Genomic DNA, 25,573 nt, shown 5'->3' with positions numbered 1-25,573 from the left:
CGTTAGTCTCTGCGTGCTATCAGGCATTTCGTCTTACAAACAGCAAAGAAAGTTTTGAAAGTGCGGACAACCACTTGGGTATCTCCGCATGTCACGTGACTCCAGTGTCAGCATGACAGAACTTGTGAAGGTGGCCGACAAAAGCGAGGCTCTTGCTCGTACGTATCCTCCAATGAGGAACTCAGACCTACGTAGTTCTTGATAACTTACGAGACTTGAAAAAGTCTCCACCGGAGGATGCCGACATCTCTGGAAGGGGCGCAGATGACCACATTAGCCTCTCCTCGTCAATCGCACTTGGGGTCACTGAATGACGAGGTGCGGATAACCGTAAGGTGTCTCCACTGGCTACCAGCTCTTGGGTCATGGTAACAAAAAGCGGTGCGGTCGACAAAAGCAAAGCTCTTGCTCCTACGTATCCTCCAATGAGGAAATCAGACCTACGTAGTTCTGGATAACTTGTGAGACTTGAAAAAGTCTCGGTGTTTTCTCCACTAAAATGCAAACATGCTTTAGTAAAGAGACAAATATTCCAACTGATTAGAGCAGCATATGCTTTCTTTTGAGTGAAAAACAATGCGTCTACCGGGGAAGGAGAGTCTGCTGATGAAACCCCCCCATAACCATAAATGAGATTTTGGATGTTAGCATTTCGTTTCTAAATGACCGTTTAGAGGAAACACTGGGTTCAACAAAAATAGAAGAAAACCACTCAGAGTGTATCAACCTCGCACAGGTAAGTGTTTCATCCTAATTCCGAACCATAGATATGTCACGACTTGACTTTGCTAATTATTTCCTATCAAATCAAAGATTACATGCGTGATCATGGATCAATAGGACTTCCCTTGGGGATGGGTTCTTTTGGTGGGTTTTTCGGCTTTTGATTTTTTTGGCTTTTTCCTTTTCTGTTTTTGTTTGACGCGAGGCGAGCAAGTCACCGACGCACAGAATTTTGGTTGGCGATCAAAGGGAGAAGACCACTTTAGGTCATGGTTTCCTTTCCTTCCTTTTGTTCATTTGGTGACAATTCTGTATTGTTCAGATATTGTCTGGTCCAAAGACCTTTCTGCACATTTCTTCTGGTTTCTTTCGATCCTTGATCAGGAGCTTTCTTTCCTTCCTTTTTTACTTTCTCCCATTCTTTGGTTGGGAATTTTCTTTCTTTTCTTTTCGCTTTCTCCCACTCTTTGACCGGGAATTTCCTTTCCCTTTTTTTTGCTTTCTCTTTGATTGGAAATTTTCCTTCTCTTCTTTTTTTGCTTTCTCTTTGATTGGAAATTTTCTTTCTCTTCTTTTTTTGCTTCCGAGGGTAAGGATTGACATTCTCACCCTGGGTCAAGGTTTATGGTGAGTTAGGATTTTGGCTCAAGGCTTGTAGAATGGCTAGACATGATACATGTCAGGGTTTGGTTTGGTTCAAGGATAAAAAGGGATGCCCCACATTATTTCCATGACACAAATGCAAAAATGATGACTTGGAAACTTTATGCAAAACTGGTCATGCATGCACCTATGTGGACACTCAAGCGTCAAAGTTTTATGGTCATGTGATGCTAGGGCTCAGGATTCATTTCCTCTATTTTAGTCAGCCCAATTTTTCCAAAATATGTTCTTTTATCCATTTGTGCATTCATCCGAGTCCATTTTGGGCGTCTGGAAAAATTTTCACAGCGTTCACCCTTCAGGTGTACACACATTTTTTTTCAAAAACTAGCTATGATCGGCGAATTTTCTTTTCAAACAAAAGTCGGAAATCATCTCCTTCAAAAAAAAACATGTTGGTTCTTTATCTTCTATTTTCCTTCTTTTTCTCCTTACTTGCTCTCTCTTTCTTTTTTTTATATTTTTATCATGATGATTTTTATTTGTTTTATTTTTATTTATTTATTTATTTATATATATATATATATATATATATATATTTTTTTTTTTTGGGCGATGTTCCCAAGCAAAAAAACTCTACACAGTTCCAGAATTTCAAATAAACATCATCGATAATAATGATATAAGCGCTAACGCAACAATCCAAACAAAAATGTATGCGCTGTACAAATGGCAATCGAAACAACAAAAACAAACATTAGTCTCCCAAAAAAAAATAACATAACATAAAAAATGATAAAAGAAATATGAAAGAAAACATGAATCTGGGGATCTCCCACTCATGTAGCTCCACTCCCTCCCAAGAAGTCAAGCAAATCAGCCATCTCCTCGTCCTCATGGGCCTCCTCTCCATCGTCGGGAGCCCCTGGGGGTGCCTCTCCTGCTTGGGCCTCGGGCCAATCCCCGGGCCATGCGACCTCTGCCCTGAACTGGTCTGGAGTAGGGCATGAAAAAGAAGCGAAGCCCTGGCTCTGCATGCTGAGGCTCAGCTGGTAAAGACAATCATGGGTCTGTACGTGTGCCCGGTGGTTGGCCGCCTGCTGGCGAACCAAATGCCGTAAATACTGCTCTACGTCAAACGACCCAACCGGGCCAGCCTGATGAGGTGGTGGTGGCGCGCCTGCGGCCTGTGGAGCATCACCCTGAGCCTGTCTCTGGGTGCAGTACTTCTCAATAAAAGCCCGGGTGATGGGCGGCCGAATCACCTTGGTAGGTGCAACGAGGACTCCGAACGACTGGCAGAGTCCTGTGATCAGTGCGGGAAATCCCAGGGCCCTGTTGGACTTATCTGGGTCCAAAGGGTGCCTGGTCGGCGCCATACCTGCAAATAGATAGATGGCATCAGTGATCAACTGAGCCACGTGAATACTCATCCATGTCAGGATGGCGTACACCAGGTGACACTTCGGCAAAGGCAGATCGGAATTATGATCGTTGGGCAGAATGTTGCTGAGCAGCAACGTCATCCATATCTGGGTCAGGGTGGTCATGTTGGTGCGCATGATTCGCACTCGCCTCCCTGCAGCAGTTCGGGCAAAATCCTGCCCCGGTATACACAGCAACTGGGCGATGGCCTCCTCATCAAAACCATCGTACCGGTTCCTCCTCTGGCCATACTCGCACTCCTGGCCCTCTTCCAGCACTAAAGGGTATCCCAGGAACTGGCTGATAGCATCCGCATCGAACGGGATCCACTGACCCCTCACCCAGGATCTCATATCTCGCACGCCCTCCTCCGTAGGCCAAGCATTGGCATAAAATTCGAGGACTATGTCTGGGTCGAACTTGGCCATGGGGGTAACCAGTGATGCCCACCGCCGGCGAACTATCTCCTCCTGGAAATCGGTATACTCATCGTCCCTGAGCTGGACGCGTCGCTCCCGGAGAAATGACCATCCCTTGATGGCCTTGAAGCGCTGCTAGTGTTCAGCGCTCCTAAAGCGGTAGCTGTCATACTCGGGAGCGGAACTAGTTCCTTCGGCCGCTTTATCCTTCCTGGACCTCTTTGAGGCCAGCTTCCTCGGGGCCATTTCCTGCGAAGGCAAACAATTGGAAAGTTAGTTTTACCAAGAAATGTTACTCTTAAAACGAAAATAGCATACAACCTCCTCCAATAAACACAAACATCAATGTAAATTTAGAGCAAACCCATGCACATACTCCCTTACGAACACTCACTCGCACAAGATATTCTTCTAACTAAGAAAAAAAATGCACTCATGCACAATCAAGGCACCTTCGTTACCTAGATCACTTATATGTACTTCCAAGGTGTATTTGCTACCTACATCACATGCATTTTCTTTGCTAAATTTACATACATGCATGCTCAAAGCACTTTGGCTACCAAAAATTGCATACGTGCACATTCTGGTATTTCCAATACCTATACATACACAAACTTCGTGATGAATCTTGGCTACCTACACAATAAGGTGCTACATTTCATGCTTTATTCAAGTGTTTTTGCTACCTAAAGCCGCATGCAAATTCAAATATATTTTCTTTTGCTGACTAAAATGGCATTCAAATTAAAAAGTATCTTTGTAAGGTATTTTCTTTACATAAAATGCAACATATATATATTTTTTGTGAGACATTTTGACTACCAAAAATTACATGTACATACATCCAAGTATTTTGCTACCACACCCAAAGTGTAAATTGTCAAAGGTATTTTGCTACCTATTCTACACCTACACATTTATGATGAACAAAATTCCTAAACATCTAGGCGTAGGGAAACTATTCTAGCGTGGCTCATAGCTGATTGCTGGCCCAAAAGGGTAGCTTCACCCAATATGCACCCACTCTTGTGTTCTCTTGCACAAAAACTTTGGTTCCTAGGCCTAGGATATATGTGGGGCAATTACTCTAGCCCTTACGAAACTGAATACATGTCCCAAAAAATAGAAAATATGTGCACACCAAATTGTCCCATAGGTTGTTTCCCTACAAAAATCACGCGCTAATGCCATTGAGGCATTTCACCGAACACTTGGCGGGCGCGCGTTTAGGCATCAATAGCAAGAGAACGGGGACAATGTGGCATGCCCCATTGCTTCAAAATGCATTATAGGCGTAGGGCCATCTCATACAAACCCTCAATTCAACCCAATCAAGCACGAAAACAAACCAAAATTGCCCCACATATTTGAGCACATTCCCACAATTTAGAGCACCAAAAGGAGATCAAAATACACCAATGAAAAGCTAGAAAGCTTAAGGATGGAATACTTACTTGTTGGTGATGAATAAAAGCGCAAAACGGAATCGAAAAATGCGAAAAACAGTGACCCTAGGGCTGCAAACTCGTAAATTCCGTGGGTATTGCTTTTGAATGGGGGGAAAAGAAGTTTTTGAATGCAAAAACGTCCCCCTTCTTCAATTTTTATATTTTGGTGCAGGGGTTGCTCGCCCAGGAGAGCTAACCTGCACTTTTTTTTTTTGAGGGGAACATTAACCATGTCCCCTCCTTCCTTATGGGTTAGCGTTTTGCCTATTTGAGCCTACTTAAGTTAGAATTAGGCTTTAATTACTTAAAAAACAAACAATAGTAGTAAAATACTGCGAATTCAAAGGATACTAGGCTGCCTTGCGCGACGTTCTCCGCTTGTTTAGCGCAGAGAAGGGGCAACGATCGGTCGGTCGTGACCCCATCCCCACTTGCATCCGTCCCTATGTACCTGCAAATAAGAAACAACAAGGTGTGGCAAATCTCGACCGCGTCGTTGTCTTATCTCGATTGGTTTCTTCTGTTTTAGCTTTGTCTCTACCCCAGAAGGTAGCTCAAGATGATCCTGCCCCTGTTTTACCACAACAATATGCATGCGTATGCGTATGCCTGAATGTTTTCAAACGCAGCAAATTTTAGTGAAAGTTGGTTTAGGTTCAATTTTAATTAAGCGCTTGGGGCATCCCATGAACTAAGCGGAAGGGCTCAGGTGATCACAAATTAACGCAAGGTTTAAAACCAATGTGAGGACTAAAGCCTCGAACCCACGTTCACTTTTTTAAAAGATTGTAACGAGAGATACAGTAGATGGGGAATCCCTGGGGGAAACCCAGAAAACACATAAAGATAAAGAACATGCAGCGACATCCTTAATTGCCCCAGATTCTAAGCATAATATCGCTTGACGACATCAGAGTTCACGGGTGAAGGTAGCTCTTCGCCATCCATATTGGTAAGCACCAGGGCTCCTCCGGAAAAAGCCCTCTTCACAACAAAAGGCCCTTCGTAGTTTGGGGCCCATTTTCCTCGATTGTCCTTGACAGCATGGGACATTTTCTTTAGCACAAGGTCTCCCTCATGGAACTTGTGCAAGCGTACCTTCTTGTCGAATGCATTCTTCATTCTTTGCTGGTACAAGCGCCCATGACTCATGGCCGTTAAGCGCTTACCTTCAATGAGGTTGAGCTGGTCATAGCGCTTTTGAGCCCACTCTGATTCCTTTAATCCGAATTCCGCCAAGATCCTTAATGACGGGACTTCTACCTCAAACGGTAGTACAGCCTCCATCCCATATACCAATGAGAACGGCGTTGCCCCAGTTGACGTTCGTACTGAAGTTCGGTAACCGTGTAACGCGTATGGGAGCATCTCGTGCCAATCTTTGTACGACACAGTCATCTTTTGGATAATCTTTTTGATATTTTTATTGGCCGCTTCCACGGCTCCGTTCATCTTTGGTCGGTAGGGCGTGGAATTGTGATGTTGGATTTTGAACTCCTCGCACATTTCCCCCATCATCCTCTTATTCAGGTTGGTGTCGTTGTCCGTGATAATCTTCATTGGCAAACCGTATCGGCAGATGATCTCTCTCTTAATGAACCTGACCACTACACCCCTCGTGACATTGGTGTAGGAGGCCGCCTCGACCCACTTGGTGAAATAATCTATCGCCACGAGGATGAAGCGATGACCATTCGAGGCCTTGGGCTCAATGGCCCCGATGACATCTATTCCCCACATGGAGAAAGGCCAAGGGGCGGACATGACATTCAGAGGATGCGGTGGAGCATTGACATTGTCTGCGAACGCTTGACATTTGTGGCATTTCCTTACATGGACACAACAATCACTTTCCATGGTAAGCCAGTAATAACCTGCCCTTAGGATCTTTCTGGCCATAGCATGCCCGTTGGCGTGCGTTCCAAACGAGCCCTCATGGACTTCCTCGATCATGTGGTTTGCCTCTTTGGCATCCACGCACCGCATGAGTGTCATGTCGTGGTTTCTCTTATATAGTATGCTTCTGCTCATGAAGAAACCAGCCGCCAATCTTCTCAATGTCCTCTTATCATTGTCGGCAATCTCTGGCGGGTATTCTTTGCTTACGACATATCGCTTGATGTCGAAATACCAAGGCTTACTGTCCCGTTCCTCTTCTACTTGGCAACAATGTGCGGATTTGCCATGACACCAAAATTCAATGTATGGTAGATCCCCGTGCGGCGTTAGCTGGAACATAGACGCCAAAGTAGCAAGCGCATCCGCCATTTGATTTTCCTCGCGGGGAGCATGATGGAAGGAGATCTCATCAAAGGTTTTAGCCAATTCCTTGATATAGGCTTTGTAGGGTATCAGCTTGGGATCTCTAGTTTCCCATTCCCCTCTCAGCTGATGGATTACCAACACTGAGTCGCCGTACACCTTGAGTAGTTTGACATTGGAGTCAATCGCTGCCTGGACGGCCAGGGCACATGCTTCATATTCGGCCATGTTGTTGGTGCAGTCGAATCCTAGCCTGGCTGTGAAAGGTACACATTGATTGTCCGGAGAGACCAATACTGCTCCAACGCCATGGCCTAGAACATTCGACGCTCCGTCAAACCATACAGTCCATTTGTCCCGATCTTCGTCCAATCTTCCCTCAAACAAGGCCATGATGTCCTCATCCGGGAATTCGGGATGCATGGGCTGATAGTCATTAAGAGGCTACTGTGCCAAATAATCTGCCAAGGCGCTTCTTTTTATCGCCTTTCGGGTGACGTAAACTATATCAAACTCGGATAGCAGGACTTGCCACCGGGCGATTCGTCCTGTGAGAGATGGCTTTTCAAAGATGTACTTGACTGGGTCCATCTTGGATATCAACCAGGTAGTATGGCTCAGCATGTACTGCCTTAGGCGATGGGATGCCCATACTAAAGCACAACATGTTCTTTCAAGCAAGGAGTAATTCATTTCACAGGTCGTGAACTTCTTACTTAGGTAGTAAACAGCGCGCTCTTTCTTTCCAGATTCGTCATGTTGCCCCAGCATACACCCCATTGACTCGTCCAAGATTGTCATGTACAAGATGAGAGGCCTTCCAGGTACTGTTGGCATAAGCACAGGGGGATTCATGAGGCACTTCTTGATCCTTCCGAAAGCCTCTTGGCAACCCTCGTTCCAGCGGTCAGTTTGGTTTTTGCGTAAGAGTTTGAACAACGGCTCACAAATGGCGGTGAGCTGGGATATGAATCTGGCAATATAATTCAAGCGTCCTAGGAAACCTCGGACTTGCCTCTCTGTACGGGGTTCCGGCATCTCAAGGATAGCCTTCACCTTTTCGGGGTCTACCTCTATCCCTTTCTGGCTTACAATGAAACCAAGAAATTTCCCTGATTTGACCCCAAAGGTACACTTGGCGGGGTTCAACCTTAATTGATATTTCTTAAGCCTTTCGAACAACTTCCGCAGGTTGACAAGGTGTTCTTCCTCAGATTTAGATTTAGCAATTATGTCGTCCACGTAGACCTCGATCTCTTGGTGCATCATATCCTGGAACAAAGCTACCATGGCCCGTTGATAAGTTGCCCCGACATTCTTGAGCCCAAAGGACATCACCTTGTAACAGAATGTCCCCCACAGGGTGACAAAGGTAGTCTTTTCCATATCCTCTGGTGCCATCTTTATCTGATTATAACTGGAGAAACCATCCATGAAGGAAAATAAAGCGAAATTGGCCGTATTATCTACGAGGATATCGATGTGTGGTAAAGGAAAATTGTCCTTGGGACTGGCCCGATTCAGGTCTCGATAATCCACACACATTCGTACTTTCCTATCCTTCTTAGGGACCGGTACAATGTTGGCAACCCATTCTAGGTACCGAGCGACGGCCAGGAAACCAGCGTGAAATTGCTTCTTCACTTCTTCTTTTATCTTCAAGGATGTTTCGGGCTTCATCCTTCTCAGTTTCTGCTTTACCGGGGAACACTCGGGATTTAGAGGTAATCGGTGCTGTACAATGTCAGAACTCAAACCGGGCATATCTTGGTGCGACCAAGCAAAGATGTCTTGGTAGTCTCTTAGCAGGGTTATTAATTCTTCATGGATAGGTGCGGTAATACCTGTGCCTATTTTTACTTCCCTTTTTCCACTGCCAATTCCCAAGTCTACTAGTTCTGTTTCTTCTTGATGAGGCCCCATTTCTTGGTCCTCATGGGCGACCATCCTTTCTAATTCCGGGGGAAGTCCCACATCCTCGTTCCCTTCATCTTCCGTTTGATTCGTTTCTTGCTCGAAGTTGATAGGCGGGTCCCAGGTATTAGTACCTTCGAGGAACTCGTCATCAGATCTGCCGTTTTAAAAATAAAGAAGTAAACATGCAAATGGATGAGAATGGGTAGAGACGTAGGAACAGATGAAGAAAGATCCTTGTATTATAAATTCAAAAACAAAAGACACAAAGCCTTAACAAAAGAAAAGCTCGAAAGCCTAGGCCCAACTATAGAGCTTTTAAAACCGTAGAGGTTTACATTATGTTCGTTGCGTAAATGCCAGGGCGTTCTTCCACTTGCCAATTTCACAGTTGGAAATCAGGAGGGCATGGTCGTACCAAATCCAATGCGGAACATCATCTTCGTATATAGCGACCACTTGACCTTCGTCCCCCAGACCTGCGCTTATAAAGCTCCTACTTATGTGGCAGGGTGGGCTTCCTTCACCTTCTTGTCTCAACCGCGAGCTTTGACTACCGCTCTTCCTTCCCGCGATGCTTCTCTTGATATCTGCCTGAGTGGGCTTATAGCCTAACCCATACTTCCCACGATTTCCTTTGGCATTTATCAGGCTAGTTATGCCGCCGTTGTCTTTGCCTAAACCCATTCCGGGTTCGTAACCGTTCCCCAACATAACTCGGGCCATCATTACTGCTGCACCGGGCAGGCAAGCTTGCCCAGAGAAAGAATCCACGGAGGAAATGCTTACCACCTCGAAAGACTGGAAAGCAGTTTCTAATGACTCCTCTGCGGCCTCCACATAAGGCATAGAGGATGGGCAGCTCACCAAGATGTCTTCCTCGCTTGATACGATGACCAGATGCCCTTCCACTACGAATTTCAACTTTTGGTGGAGTGTAGAGGGAACAACTCCCACCGAGTGGATCCACGGACGCCCCAACAGACAGCTGTAGGGGGGGTTAATATCCATTATTTGGAAGGTAACTTGACAGGTGTGAGGGCCTATCTGTACTGGGAGGTCGATCTCTCCCCTAACCTCTCGGCGAGTGCCGTCGAAGGCACGAACCACCATTGAACTCGGCTTTAGGTGGGAAGCATTGAATGGTAATTTCTCCAAAGTGCTCTTAGGCATCACGTTTAAACTGGAACCATTATCGATGAGCACCTTGGCTACGATATGGTCCATACACTTGACCGATACGTTCAAAGCTTTATTATGCCCTCTCCCCTCGGCGGGGATTTCTTCTTCGGCGAAGGCGAGATAGTTGTTGGCAGTGATATTATTGACCAGCCCTCTGAAACCTTCTACCGAGATGTCTTGGGCCACGTGGGCCTCGTTCAGAACTTTTACTAGCAGAGCCCGATGAGGCTCGGAGCTCATGAGTAACTCCAACAGCGAGACCCTGGCCGGGGTTTTGTTGAGCTATTCGATAACCTTGAATTCGCTCTGCTGAATTATACGGAGGAACTCGCTAGCTTCCTCTAGCGACACCTCCTTTTTACCATCCTTTTTCTCCGGAAGACCTTTCGCCGGAATATCTTTATTCGAAGCGAGGGGTGCTTCGTCATCTTGTTCCTCCACCACTTTTGCTTTCCCCTTGACGTTCACGGGTTGGACTGGTAGGTCCGGAGGCGCAAACACACGACCGCTACGGGTCACACCACTCAATCCCGTGATATTTGTTACCTTAGCCGACAACGAGCTAACGTTGGTGGTTTCTTCTTCCTTCTCCCTCGGAGGTGTATATCTCCATGGGACTGCATGGCTATTTTGGTATGGGAAAGGGACAGGTTTAGCTGCCAAGGGGTGTCCGGCCCTTTGCGAAGCTGTGCCCTTGGTGAAGTATATCACCAAGGGTTTGGGCTTCACAACAGTGCTCCTATCCGTGGACTGCATGCATATGTGTTGTTCCTCTCTTCCTTCACTGCCAACTTCCAGTCGACCTTGATCTATCATCCGCTGTAACAATTCCTCTACTCCCAAACATGTTTCCATGTCATGCAGCTCACCGGAATGCAGCAAACAGGAATCCTCCTTACGTCCACTATGGGGAATCACACCTCCCTTTTGTAGGGCCTCAAAGATAAACCTCCTAGGGGTTGCCACATCCCTTAAAGGTTTAGACCTGCGCGGCCTATCGGACTCAACGGCATTAACCGCTCCCCATCCATGATTGGCGAGCGGGTTGGTTTTCACATTGGGCCGATCCTCTTGGAAAGTCAGCCATCCAGCATCTATTAAATGTTGGACCTTGTGTTTAAAGGCCAAGCACTTCTCAATGGAATGCCCCGGGGCACCCCCATGGTACTTGCAAGTTGCGTTAGGGTCATACCACCTTGGGAAAGGGGGTTGGCAGACCTTTCCGGGAGTTACCATGGCCAAATGGTTGGCGATGAGGGACGGCAAGAGGTCTTCATACGTCATTGGGAGTGGGGTGAATTCTTGAAATGGCCTCGGAGGGAAGTTCCTTATTGCGTTGGAATTGCCGGCCGAGCGAGTTGTGTTCGGAGTTGGAACTGGGGGAGCTTCCCTCTGGGTGGGTGCCTTAGGCTGCACAGGTGCTGAACTAGAGGCGTTCCCGGTGTGAGCCGAGAAGCTCGGGTGATGTTGCGCATACTGATGGGTTCCATGAGGGGTCTGCAGGGGTTTGACCCATGCGGGCGTTGAAGAAACGGCATGGGCATCTCCTTCCTTCCTTTTTGCCCCCGTTGTCCCGATTCTTTTGTCATTCGCACTCGTGGAGGAAACGTAATCGAACTTTCCTCTTTTCAATCCTACCTCGATTCTTTCCCCGGCGAACACTAGGTCCGCGAAGCTGGACGACATGTAACCTACTAGCTTCTCATAGTAGAACACTGGCAAAGTGTCTACCATCATAGTGATCATCTCTCTCTCGACCATGGGAGGAGCCACTTGTGCTGCCAGGTCTCTCCACCGCTGTGCGTATTCTTTAAAGGTTTCGCCTTCTTTCTTGAACATATTCTGCAGCTGAGTGCGATCGGGAGCCATATCAGAATTATACTGATATTGCCTTAGGAAGGCAGTAATCAGATCCTTCCAAGTATGGATACGGGAAGCTTCCAAATTAGTGTACCAAACTACCGCGGCTCCGGCCAAGCTATCTTGAAAAAAGTGTATGAATAGCTTCTCATCCTTAGAGTGTGTGCCCATCTTGCGACAGTACATCTTGAGATGGTTCTTGGGACAAGTCGTCCCTTTATACTTGTCGAGGTCCGGTACTTTGAACTTCGGAGGGATAACAACATCGGGTACTAAGCAGAGATCCGTCATGTCTGTGAACGGATAGTCACCAAATCCTTCCACGGCCCTCAGTCTTTCCTCGAGGAGATCGAGCTTCCTCCTTTCTTCAGTTGCCGGGGGCGGTCCTTCCATGGACAAAACTATTGGTTGTGTCGTGATGTTGGGCTGAGGCAACGTGCTGGGTGTCGGTCCTTCGGGGATCGGGGGATAGAACTCGACATCCCTTCGAGCATAGTCTTGAGGCTCTTCGTGGACCTCGTCGGGCTGTTGAGGGGGCTCTCTTTCAAGGACGGGAGAAGCAATATGGCCCGCATCGTCTTGCAGGACGGGTGGTGAGTAGTTGGGCGGCAATCCATAAGGGTAAGCCGCTCGGTTGTATCCCAGATGAGGGTGGCCGTCATGCCCCAGCGTGTTCCTTCCTTGTCCTACTATGTTTGAGAGAGGATGGCGCACGGTAGCCAAGAGAGTTGGGTCTGCTTCGGCAGCCGAACTGACAGCGGCAGCGGTGGCCACGTTTTTCTCCATGAGCTGGCTCATTCCTAACATGGCCTCCATCATGGAAGCCATCTGTTCTTTCAGAGCCGACATGTCGGCTTTCATCTGTTCCTGTGTCTTCTCTAGATCACCCATCGTTCTAGATTTGGATCTGGTGCGATAGGGATGCCTTGTGGCGCGTTTAGTTATGGTGTTTTTCCCTAAAATACCAAACGTGAGGAGTGGGTAAAGAAAGAAAGAATGCATGCTAGAGATAAAATGCAGGAGTGATTTGATTCGCACAAGCTTTTTGGAGTAGAAACATGGGACCAACTCATTTTATTTCAGAAAGTCGTATCTAGTCAAGATCTGAGAGACCATACAAGTTTCCTAGCGGTTTCTAATTATATAGGCCATTAAGTCTATCATATGATGACAATAGCCGAGAAGCCCATGAATTTCTTCGGGGGCGGAGTAGGTGTCCGCCATTGCCTTGGCCTTGGCTAACAATCGGGGAAGTTCTTGACTCCCGTTCAAGGTAAGAGCAAACCAATCCATCCACATAGTTGCCTCTTGGTGTAAAGAGTCGATCACCCTTCCTCTAGCCTCTTTTTCCGCGTATACTTGGGCATATTCGTCCGTGACCCTATGCTCGTGGGCCGTGGCTAGACTTAACTCTTCTTGGTATTTGGCGATGATAGCTAGCATGTTGGTCTCCGTCTCACATAAACGCTGAGACAAGCTCCTTTTGGACCTTGAACAGGCAACTAACTCCTCTTTCAAGACCATGCTATGTGCTCACGACTGGTCCCTCTCTTCCCTTCGCAGCTTGAGTTCACTGTTGCTACCCCACAGAGCTCCGCGAAATTTGTTACGGCCATACTCTTCCTTGCGAGCCCTCTTGGTCTCTTGTTCAAGGGCTCTTGCGGTAGTTGCATTCTCTTCCCGTAATCCGGCACATTCCTTCCGGATGTGTGTAGCGGCTAACTTGAACTTCTCCTTGGCAAGTTTCGCCTTTCCTAACTCGTTTTTGAGAGCTTGGACTTCTTCGTCCTCTTCCGGTGCTTCGAAACTCTCTTCGTTGACGACTTTTAACTTGGCGAGCCAATCTAAACCTCGTATATGAACTTTCAGCCATTCATGGTAACCACCAATGATGCCATTGCGAATGCCCCTAAGTTCTTGATCTTTCCTTAACGGGGTTTCCCATGCCTTATGGATTCTTTGTATAGCCTTGAAATTTTGCACGCCGAAATCTCTCACAAGGAAAGGAGACATGCTTTCTTCCATCGGTGCTCCTCTCATGGGGTACCCTAGTTGCCTTATAGCGAGCACATGATTGTAGTTAATACAACCCCTCGTTCCTATCAGTGGAATGTTTGGGTACCCTCCACATGAGAAAAGGACTCACTCCTTTCCTTCCTTCCATCGGGGGAACCAATTGATTGTTCTACCTCCTATCCCAGCCAAAAGCTGGTCCCAATCTATTCTTCTCTTTTCAGCACACGAGCGATGGCTTTGGAGCGGACATGGATGCCTTGTGTCTTGCTGGAACAGGTGTGAAACCAACCAAACACAGAGAGCGGGCAAGCAACAGATAATCCGTGCGCTACTCTTCTCGCATCTTCGGTCAAATGTGTCAAATAAATCTGCCAAGACAGCTACCACCGGACTTTCCTTGCTATGGTGGTATGCAAGGAAAGCGTTGATTGCGGCTAGGTCCACCAAACCATCTACGTTTGGAAAGAGGACGACCCCAAAGATTAGCAATGCTAACACATCCATAAACGGGACCCAATCTTCTTGATTTGCCATATCCCTCGCTTTGTCTTCTAGGTACTTCCGTGGTAGGCCCGCTATGCCGTTTCGAGTTTGTTTTACGCAGTCCAAACCTCTTGCTGAATCCTTGACCACAGTTGCAATTCTGCTCAAAGAGGGGAGACACCCGGAGAAAAGATATGGTTTTCTTCCCCCGAGAAGACATCCTAGAATCTCCTCAAATTCTTCAATGGTCGGTACCAATTGGAAGTCTCCAAACATAAAGCATCTCAAAGGCTGGTCGTAGTATTGGGTGAGTGATGCAATGGCTTCTATGGATACCTCTGCTATGGTCAAATCTAAGATCTTTCCGTAAGTCTTGCGGAAGGCTTGCATTTGGAGAGGTTCCATCAACCGCCCTAATTCCTTGATGCTGGTGGTATCTAGGCCTTTAACCTTGAGTTGGTAAAACCTCTTGCTGGTTTGATTTGTCCCCATGCTTACTAAAGTGAGACAAAAAGCTGGTGCAAATCAAAACTCCGATATCTCATGGGTGGAATGGATGAATGCATTAAGGAATGCATATGACACAGATGTAATTTAGGAATACGGGGGCCCGGGAAATTGTCTCCTTCTTAGATACAACGTCTTGGGGTAGCAAAGTGCCCCAACGTATGTATTTAAGATGGTGACCCGAACCCTCGGTTGATTTGTCTATAGAGGGGATCAAGACAGAACCCGTGCGTGATGCATATGCAAAAGGTGCAATACGGGAATGTACATAGTATGACAATACTTACTAAATATAAGCAAAAAGGGTATATGATACTTATGCATGGCAGTGTGAAAAAAATGGCACACAGCGTGTTTGCTCCGTGCCCCTATTTAAGGGACCTATAAGGGAGAGAGCTAACTAGGCTTTTAGTGATAACCCCTAAGGTAGTCATATCTCTCTTGATGGTTTCTAGAGGTATCATCCCCTTCAAAGAACATACAGCAGCAGTATGGACTACTAGCAACAATATGTTTTCGAAGAGAAAAACTCTAGATGAGGGTTCACTGTAATCAAGCAAGTCGGAGACCTAGCATGATCACAGATTCACCTCCACTCCTTATGTTCCCATGAACCCAGGTATAGGGCCCTTTTTCAACTCACAGTGTGTGCAAATAGTGTTGGTGTTTGTGTGCATCAAATGAATAAATATTTACCTCATGCATACATTTCAAAACGCACTAAAAGCAACAAAGAGTTTATATACACAAGAACATAAAAAATAAAGGGAAACCAACAAAGGAGAAAGTCATGATAAAACATTGCACAAGATTAAATGCCTAACTCTCTAAAAATAATCCCCAGTGGAGTCGTCAACTGTCGCAACCTACCCTTCGGCGGGAGGGCGACGCGTGACTCGCGGGAAACGTATTCCACGAAAGGGATACGCGCGGAGTCTCCACCAACGTTTATTTGAGGAAAACGTCGGAAAAACCGGAAAAGACGCGATCTACGAACTTTTAAGTGAAAGGCTCGGGAGTTGTATTTATGCACGGGGAAGGTATTAGCACCCCACACGTCCGTCACAAGGGACGACAGCCTTTAATCGAATGTGCAAACATGACTTTGATTTTTACGTTCCCTTTTATGTCCTTATATCCTTTATACCCTTTTTATATTTTTTCTCTTTTTGTGGTCGACAAGGGTATTTCCCTTTGCTCCTACGTATTCCTCAATTGGGATGAGGAAATCAGACCTACGTAGTTCTTTCTTATGCGTGAATCAAGTGATTCTTTTTTACTTGAAAGGTGATCATTTTAAGGCGATGGACCTTAAAAATGATCCATTTTACTTAGTAAGAAACTGAAATGATAAACTTTCAAAAACCTATTTTTGTGGACGAGCTTGACTAGGCGAGTTGATTTTAGCCTTAGTTTCACTTTAGTTATTAGTCAATTTCAATTAAGAATGAGAAATCCCAAAGAGAAAATGTCGGATTGATTTTTCGCTTTATTTTACTAAAAGGTATTTTTTATTATTATTTTATTATTTTACCTCTTTTTTTGATTTCCAACGTGGTTACGGCACGACCGAACGGTCGGAATTCATTTTAACCAAAATTAACGAATGATACAATTCAAACGATCGGTGGAAATTTATTTTATTTTTAGATTAAGCGAGAAATGACTTAAATAAATGGCTTAAGCACGTCAAAAGGGGGTATAAAAAGTAAATGAAAACGAGAATAAAAATACATGAAACAAAATGTGGACCACCACGGGTACATAGAATGAATTGAAAAGCTTGGTTTGAGGTAATTACCCGTTGAAGACCGAAGAAAATGAAGAACGAACGATGAATCTTTAAGAACGGTCGAGGATCTTCGCGTAATTACTCACGGAAACGTTACGGAAGTGCCTCGGCTTGGATTTCCTCCACGGAACTAATTTTCCTCAGCTATTTCGAGAAAGAGAGAAGTGCCTAAGGGGCTAAACCCTTTTCTACTTCACTTCTCCCCCTATTTATAGAAAATTGGGGGAGAAGCTTGCCACCCAGCTCGCCCAGGCGAGCAAGGTTGCTTCCTCCAGAAGCAACAGCCTTCTGGAGGAATCTTCTGGAGGGCCCAAGTGGGCCTGGTTGCTATTTTCACCCCCATTTTTACTAAATACACCCCCTGCCTTTTTTTGGTGATTCTTTTTTCGTAAAGTTACGGAAACTTACGAATTTCGTAACGATACTTGTTTTCTTTCCGTAATGTTACGGAACCTTGCGGATTACATAATCATCCCCTTTTTGACTTACGGAATGTTACGGAACCTCACTATTTGTGCAACGATGCTTCCTTTTGATTTCCGGTGTGTCACAGAATTTTTACAGAATGTGCATCAATATTTTCTTTTGATTTCCGGCACGTCACGGAATTCCACAAATTGCCTAATGATGGGTGCCAAGCACCCCAAAATGACCAAACACAAGTTGCATGCCACCAAGCACAGGTTCCCGGACGAAATTAGGGTATGACAGGACGCATGCCAATGGGCATGCTATGGCCAGGAAGATCCTTAGAGCAGGTTATTACTGGCTCACTATGGAAAGCGATTGCTGCTCCCATGTAAGGAAATGCCATAAATGTCAAGCGTTCACAGACAACGTCAATGTTCTGACACATCCTCTGAATGTCATGTCCGCCCCTTGGCCTTTTTCCATGTGGGGGATAGAAGTCATAAGGGCCATCGAACCCAAGGCTTCGAACGATCATCGCTTCATCCTCGTGGAGATAGATTATTTCACCAAATGGGTCGAAGCGGCTTCCTATACCAATGTCACGAGGATTATGGTGGTCAGATTCATAAAGAGGGAGCTGATTTGTCGGTACAGACTCCCTAGGAAGATCATTACTGACAATGGCACCAATTTGAATAACAAAATGATGTGGGAAATGTGCGAGGATTTCAAAATCCAGCATCATAACTCCACCCCCTATCGGCCGAAGATGAACGGGGCTGTGGAGGCTGCAAACAAAAATATTAAGAAAATTATTCAGAAAATGACAGTGTCTGTCGCAACTTACCCTTTTGCGGGCGAGCAAGACGAGGCTCACGGGTGCGTCTTCCAAAGGAGGAAAATGCGCGGAGTCGCCACCAACGTTTATTTGTGGAAAACGTCGAAAAAGCCGAAGGAAACCGGTCATGAAGAATATTCCATATTCGGGAGTTGTATTTACGTTTAAGGAAGGTATTAGCACCTCTGACGTTTGTCTCAAAGGACAACAGCCTTAATTTTAGAATTGTGTGAAATTGTGTACTTAAACTTTTATTTCTTTTTTATTTTTGAGGTCGAAAAAAGCGGGGCTCTTGCTCCTACGTACCCTCCATCGAAGAGGAAATTAGACCTACGTAGTTCTTTCTAAAGGGCAAATCAAGCAATTCTTTTTACTTGGAAGGAGGTCCTTTTAAGGCGTTGGACCTTAAAATGATCCATTTTTACTTGGTGAGAAAAACTGAGGTATAGAACCTTAAAATCCTTTTTAGTGATTTTTTTGCGGACGAGCTTGACTTTGCAAGTTGATTTTAGCCTTAGTTTCACTTTAGTTATTAGTCAATTCAATTAAGAAAGAGAAATCCCAAAGAGAAACGTCCGATTGATTTTTTTTGGTTTATTTTACTACAAGATATTTTTTTATTATTATATTATTATTTTACCTCTTTTTGGTTTCCAACGTGGTTACGGCATGACCGAACAGTCGGATTTCATTTTAACAAAAATTAACGGATATTACAAATCAAATGATCGGTGGAAATTTATTTTATTTTTTGATTAGGGGAGAAAATGACTTAAGTAAATGACTAAAACACGTCAAAAGGGGGTACGGAAAGTAAATGAAACGAGAATAAAAGTACACGAAACAATTCGGGAACTTACCGATTGAAGACCGAAGAACGACGAAGAACGGTTGAAAATCTTCGCGAAATCACCCACAGAAATGTTATGGAAGTGCCTCGGCTTGGATTTTCTTCACGAAAACAATTTTCCTCACTAATTTCAAGTGATTACGAAGTACCAGAAGGGCTGAACCCCTTTCTCCTTCACTCCTCCCCCTATTTATAGGAAAATAGGGGAGGAGCTTGCCACCCAGCTCGCCCAGGCGAGCCAGGTTGCTTCCTCTAGAAGCAACCGCCTTCTGGAGGAACATCCTGGAAGGCCCAAGTGTGCCTTGTTGCTATTTGCACCCCCTTTTTTACTAAATACACCCCCTTTGCTTTTTTGGTGATTCTTTTTTCGTAACCTTACGAAACTTTACGAATTTCGTAACGATACTTGTTTTCTTTCCATAAGGTTATGGAACCTTACGGGTCATGTAATTACTCCTTTTTTAGCTTTTGGAATGTTACGGAAACTCACGGATTGTGTAACAATACTTCCTTTTGATTTCCGGCAGGTTACGGAATTTCACGGATTCCGTAACAATGCTTCGTTTTGATTTCCGGCATGTCTCGAAACTTCACTTATTGTGCAACAAAGGGTGCCAGGTACCTCGAAGCGGTCAACCAAAGGTTGCATGCCATCAAACAATAGTCCCCGGACAAAATTAGGGTATGACAGTTGCCCTCTCTACTTTCCTTTTATCGGAGATAAGAGGAAAGCAAAGATAAAACACTGATTTCATCCGTCTTCGCTCTCTCCGTGATTAGTCTATGACGACTCGGTCTCTCTTTCTTCTTTCTCTGCACAACACATAACAAACACAAACAAAAGACACCAACAACATAATATATACGTATACACATGTTTGGCGAAGGAACCGATCGAGAAAATAACAAAAAATCATATTTTCCAGTCACCGGAGGCTCCGTGCTTGATAATGGAGGACGCATGAATAACACTAGGCAATCAATTCATGGGGCTCCGAATAGGATAGTGGAGGATACACGAATAGTGCTAGGCAATCAATTCGTGGGGCTCCGAACTCGATGGTGGAGGATGCATGAATGACAATCAATTCATGGCGCTCCGGATAAGATTTGAGGGTGGAGGATAGATGAACAGCGCTAGGCAATCAATTCATGGGGCTCCAGACTCGATGGTGGAGGATGCATGAATGACAAGCAATTCATGGGGCTTCGGATAAGATTTGAGGGTAGAGGATAGACGAACAGTGCTAAGCAATCAATTCGTGGGGCTCCAGACTCGATGGTGGAGGATGCATGAATGACAAGCAATTCATGGGGCTCCGGATAAGATTTGAGGGTGGAGGATAGACGAACAGCGCTAGGCAATCAATTCGTGGGGCTCCAGACTCGATGGTGGAGGATGCATGAATGACAAGCAATTCATGGGGCTCCAGATAAGATTTGAGGGTGGAGGATAGACGAATAGTGCTAGGCAATCAATTCGTGGGGCTCCAGACTCGATGGTGGAGGATACATGAATGACAAGCAATTCATGGGGCTCCGGATAAGATTTGAGGGTGGAGGATAGATGAACAGCGCTAGGCAATCAATTCGTGGGGCTCCAGACTCGATGGTGGGGGATGCATGAATGACAAGCAATTCATGGGGCTCCGGATAAGATTTAGGGGTAGAGGATAGACGAACAACCCTAGGAAATCAATTTGTGGGGCTCCAGACTCGATGGTGGAGGATGCATGAATGACAATCAATTCATGGGGCTCCGGATAAGATTTGTTGGCAAGACCGAATGGTCCACCGGGTTTTTTCACCTAAAAAGGTGAACATGCTTTAGCAAGGAAAAATAAATCATTCACGAGAGCACCATATTTTAGAGAAACAATATACCCATGCCAAAAGTAATTTTCCTTGTAACCGAAAATGAAGGGCAGGATGTCAACATTTAGCTTTTAAATGAACATTTAGGGGAAATGTCGTGTCAAACTGAAACTGGGAATAAAATCACTGATAGTTTATAAAAACTCACATAGGTAAGTGTTTTACCCTAATTCCAAACCATAGTTGTACCATGACTTTATTTTGCACATGATTTCCTATCGAACCAAAAGATCACACGCACCATCACGGATCAATAGGATTTTCTCGAAGGTAGTGTTTTGGAGAGGAAGCTGGGTGTTTCGGTCTTTTCCTCTTTGTTTAGGTGGGGCGGGATATCGCCATTCGAGAGCGACTTTGAATGGCAATCCCAAAGGAAGAACCACTTTAAAAATGGGTTTTCCCTTTGCCGGCGGTTATTTACCTCACCGAAAATTTATTTGGTCCGAAGATCTCATGTCCTCTTTCTTGCTTTCTATTATTGATCGGGAATTATTCTGTTTTCCTCTGATCTTTTCCTTTTTACTTTCTTCCGATCTTCGACTGGGAATCCTTCTTTTCCTTTTCTTTTCTTTCTTTTCATTTCTTCCTTTCCGATCTTGTTTAGGAATTCGGGTTTTAGCATTCGTTATTCGCTCTCCCTTGAGGAGATTCTGCTGTCCTTTTCTTCGGGGAAAGGATGAGGATTCTTTTCATGGGCCAAGGTTCAAAGTAGCTTAAGGTTGTGTCTAAACATGGTCTTTTCATCATGCGAGCCCGATTTTGATATCCGGGGCAAAACAAATTCGTGCGTCAAGGTGTCGGTCCCGGGTTGAATTTCCATATCATTTCCACGAGGTTCGCGTAACAATGATGATTTGGGAACAACTTGCAAAATTAGTCATGGCTACAGCTAGGTGGGTACTCAAGCATCCAGTTTATGGCATTGTGATACTAAGGCTTTGAATTTACACAAGTAGATCCAATATTTCCAAATTATGTTCTTTCATCGGTTCAATGAATCCATCCATTCTCATTTCGGTTATTTTGGAAAATAAACTCTTAGTGTCAGTCTCTTGTTTCCAAAAGATATGTTTGCTCTCTACGAATGATTTATGCTTCCTATGACCATAACATGCTGACCTTCGAGGTCTTTCTTTCTTTTTTCTTTTTGTTTCATTTTTTATGTTCGCAAAAACTATGCATCCATCGTTATCTATGAGAAAAAATTTTTCTTTGTACACCTACATTCCTATACACGACAAACTTTTTCTGTATACACACGCATTAAAAACTCTTTCTCTTTATATCAACACGGTCTATATACAAACTCTATTCCTGCTCAAAGATTTCTCTTTCATTTTTTCAGCATACACTCGTGGTTTATACAAAAATTTCTTTATATACACTCATTACTCACACACAAGAATTTCTTTTCACACCTTATTTACACACACAAACAACTCTTTTATTTTCCTTATATATAGACACGGCATTTGTTCACAACGCCTCTTTCTTTTTTCTATTCTTGGCATTATCATGATTTTTTGTTCATTTTATTTTTAGGACGAAGTTCCTAAAGGAAAACTCTACAAGGTTCCGGAATTTCAACAAACATTATCGACAATAACGAAGTAAGCACTAACGCAAGAGTCCAAACAACATGTATGCACAAAACAAAAGACAATCGAAAAAAACAAAACAAACGTTAGTCCCTCAAGTTATAAAAATAAAAATGATACGTAACAGAAAAAAGAGGAAATATAAAAGAGAATATGAATCTGGGGATCTCCCAGTCACGTGGCTCCACTCCCTCCCAAGAAACCGAGTAAATCTGTCAGCTCCTCATCCATGCGGGCCTCCTCCGCGTCGTCGGGAGCCTCTACGGGTGCCTCCCCTGCCTAAGCCTCAGGCCAATCTCCGGGCCATGCAACCTCAGCCTTGAACTGATATGGAGTAGGGCACGCAAAAGGAGTGAAACCCTAGCTCTGCTGACTGATGATGAGCTGGTAGAGACACTCATGTATCTGCACCTTCCCCTGTGGTTGGCCGCCTACTGTCGAACCAAGTGCTGTAAATACTGCTCCATGCCAAATGACCCAGCTGGATCAGCCTGATGAGGTGGTGGCGGTGCGTCTGCGGCCTGCAGTGCATCACCCTGCGCCTGTCTAGGCGTGCAATACTTCTCAATGAAGGCCCGGGTGATCGGCGATCGAATCACCTTACTAGGTGTGATGGGAACCCCGAATGACTGGCAGAGACCCGTGATCAACGCTGGAAACCCCAGGGCCCTATTAGACTTATCTGGGTCTAGAGGGTGCCTGGTAGGTGGCATACCTGCAAATAAATAAATGGTGTCAGTGATCAACTGAGCCACATGGACGCTCATCTGTGTCAGGATGGCATACACTAGCTGACACTTCGGCAAAGGGAGGTCGGAGTTATGATCGCTAGGCAGGACGTTGCTGAGCAGCAACGTCATCCACATCTGAGTCAAGGCGGTCATGCTGGTGCGCATGATCCGCACCCGCCTCCCGATAGCGGTTCAGGCAAAATCCTGACCCAGTATGCATAACAGTTGGGCGATGGCCTCCTCGTCAAATCCATCGGCCCGGTTCCTTCTCTGACTAAACTCGCACTCCTGGCCCTCCTCTAACACTAGCAGGTCACCCAGGAACTGGCTGAGGGCGTCTGCATCAAAAGGAATCCATTGGCCCCTTACCCATGACCGCATGTCCCGCACGCCCTCCTCCGTGGGCCAAGCATTAGCTAAAACTCTAGGACTATATCCGGGTCAAACTTAGCCATGGGAGTGACCAGCGACGTCCAACGCCGGCGAGCTATCTCTTCCTGAAAATCTGTGTACTCATCGTCCTTGAGCTGGACGCGTCTCTCTCGGTGGAATGACCATCCTTTGATGGCCTCGAAATGCTGCTGGTGCTCTACGCTCCTGAAACGATGGCTATCAAACTCAGGAGCGGCGCTGGTTCCTTCGGCCGCGGCATCCCTCCTAGATCTCTTTGCGGATAGCTTCCTCGGTGGCATTTCCTACGAGGACAACATTTGGAATGTTAGTTTACAAGAAATATACCAAATATTACAAACAAGAGCCAAAAAACACTTCATATGGCGTGAGTGTCAACATGCACTTTATAAGATAATCATATTGGGGTCGTGCTATTTTATGACACATCTGCATCTGCACACATAAAAATTTGGTGAAAGGCACTTTACGACAGACATTCATGTACACATATATTTTTTTGACAAACCTTTTCATGCTACATCCTATATATATACACATTTTTTTTGAAGGCTTCTTTTCCTACCTACTCATAAATACACATATTTTGAAAAACACTTCTACGCTACCCATTCAAACACTTTGTAAGGCACTTCATGCTATATATATTCATATTATGCAAGGCATTTTCATGCTATATATATTCATATTTTGCAAGACATTTCATTCAACATTTTGCAAGGCATTCCTCACGAGGCAGCAAGCTTTGAATTTTAGTCAAAAAACTCCTCGAACATATCCTAATACTCATGCACCTTTTACATTCAAAACCAGAAACTTAGATTCCTAGGCATGAGTCATCCTTTTGGCACTTTAGTCTAGCTTCTACAAACTACCCACACACTCACAATGCGCACAATTTGTTTCGCAAACTAAGTTCCACAATATCATGCGCAAATGCCATTGAGGCATTTCACCGAACACTTGGTAGGCGCATGTTTAAGCATGAAAATCAAGGGTATGGGGGCAATGTGGCATGCCCCATTATCTCAGAATGCACCCTAGGCCTAAGGCCACACCCTACAACCCCTCAATTCAACAAAAACAAGCGACAATTCAAGGATAAATCCCTCACGTTTTGAGCAAATACATGCAACTTAGAGCACCAAAATATATCAATGGAAAGCCAAAGAGCCCAAGAATGAGGTACTTACTTGTTGGAGATGAATAATGAAGCAAAATGGAATCAAAAACGCAAAAAATGGTGACCTAGGGGCTGCAAAATTGGTGATTCCCGTAGCTTTCTTTTTGAATGAGGGGGGGGGGGGGGAAGAGTTTTTGGTGCAGAAACCTTCCCTCTTCCCCCTTTTTAACTTATTTCGTGCAGGGGTTGCTCGCCCAGGCAAGCTCAGCTCGCCCAGGCTAGCTAACCTGCATTTTTTTTGGCGAAACAAGTAAGACTCCTAAGGGTCAGCGTTCGCTTACTCGAAACCCCTCATGGTAGATTAGGCATCTAATACTTACTTTATAGACACGACAGCAATAATTACTAGAGATTTTAAAGGATATTGGGCTGCTTCGCAGCGACGCTTTCCGTTTGTCCCAGGCTAAGCAAAGGATGATGACCTATCGGTCGTGATCCTAGCCTCTCCTTGCGTTCGTCCCTAAGTACCTGAAAGTAGGAAACAACAATGTGTGGCAAATCGTGACCGCGTCGTCGTCTTACCTTGATTGGTTTCTGCCTTTGACCTTGTCTCGACCTCTGACTATTGCCTAAGACGATTATGCCCCTGTTTATCACAAATTATGCATGTGTATGCATATGCATGAATGTTTTGAAATGCAATAATATTCTTAGTGAAAGATGGTTAGGTTCAGTTTTAATTAAGCGCTTGGGGCACCCCATGAACTGAGCGAAAGGGCTCAGGTTATCACAAACTGCACATGGTTTAAAACCAAAATGAGGACTGAAGCCTAAGACCCATGTTCTCTTGTTTTAAAGAACTGTGACGAGATAATTACAGCGGACAGGAATCCCTGGAGGAAACCAAGAAGAACACACAAACACAAAAATAAAAAGAACATGCAGTGGTTTCCTCAATTGCCCCAGATTTCAAGCGTAATATCGCTTAACGACATCGGAGTTCACGAGCGAGGGTAGCTCCTCGCCATCCATGTTGGTGAGCACCAGAGCCCTCCCCAAAAAAAGCCATTTTCACAATGAAAGGTCCTTCGCAATTTGG

This window comes from Glycine soja, chromosome 19 (assembly GCF_004193775.1).
Source record: "Glycine soja cultivar W05 chromosome 19, ASM419377v2, whole genome shotgun sequence".
NCBI classification, from domain to species: Eukaryota; Viridiplantae; Streptophyta; class Magnoliopsida; order Fabales; family Fabaceae; genus Glycine; species Glycine soja.
This window is presented reverse-complemented; position numbering follows the sequence as displayed.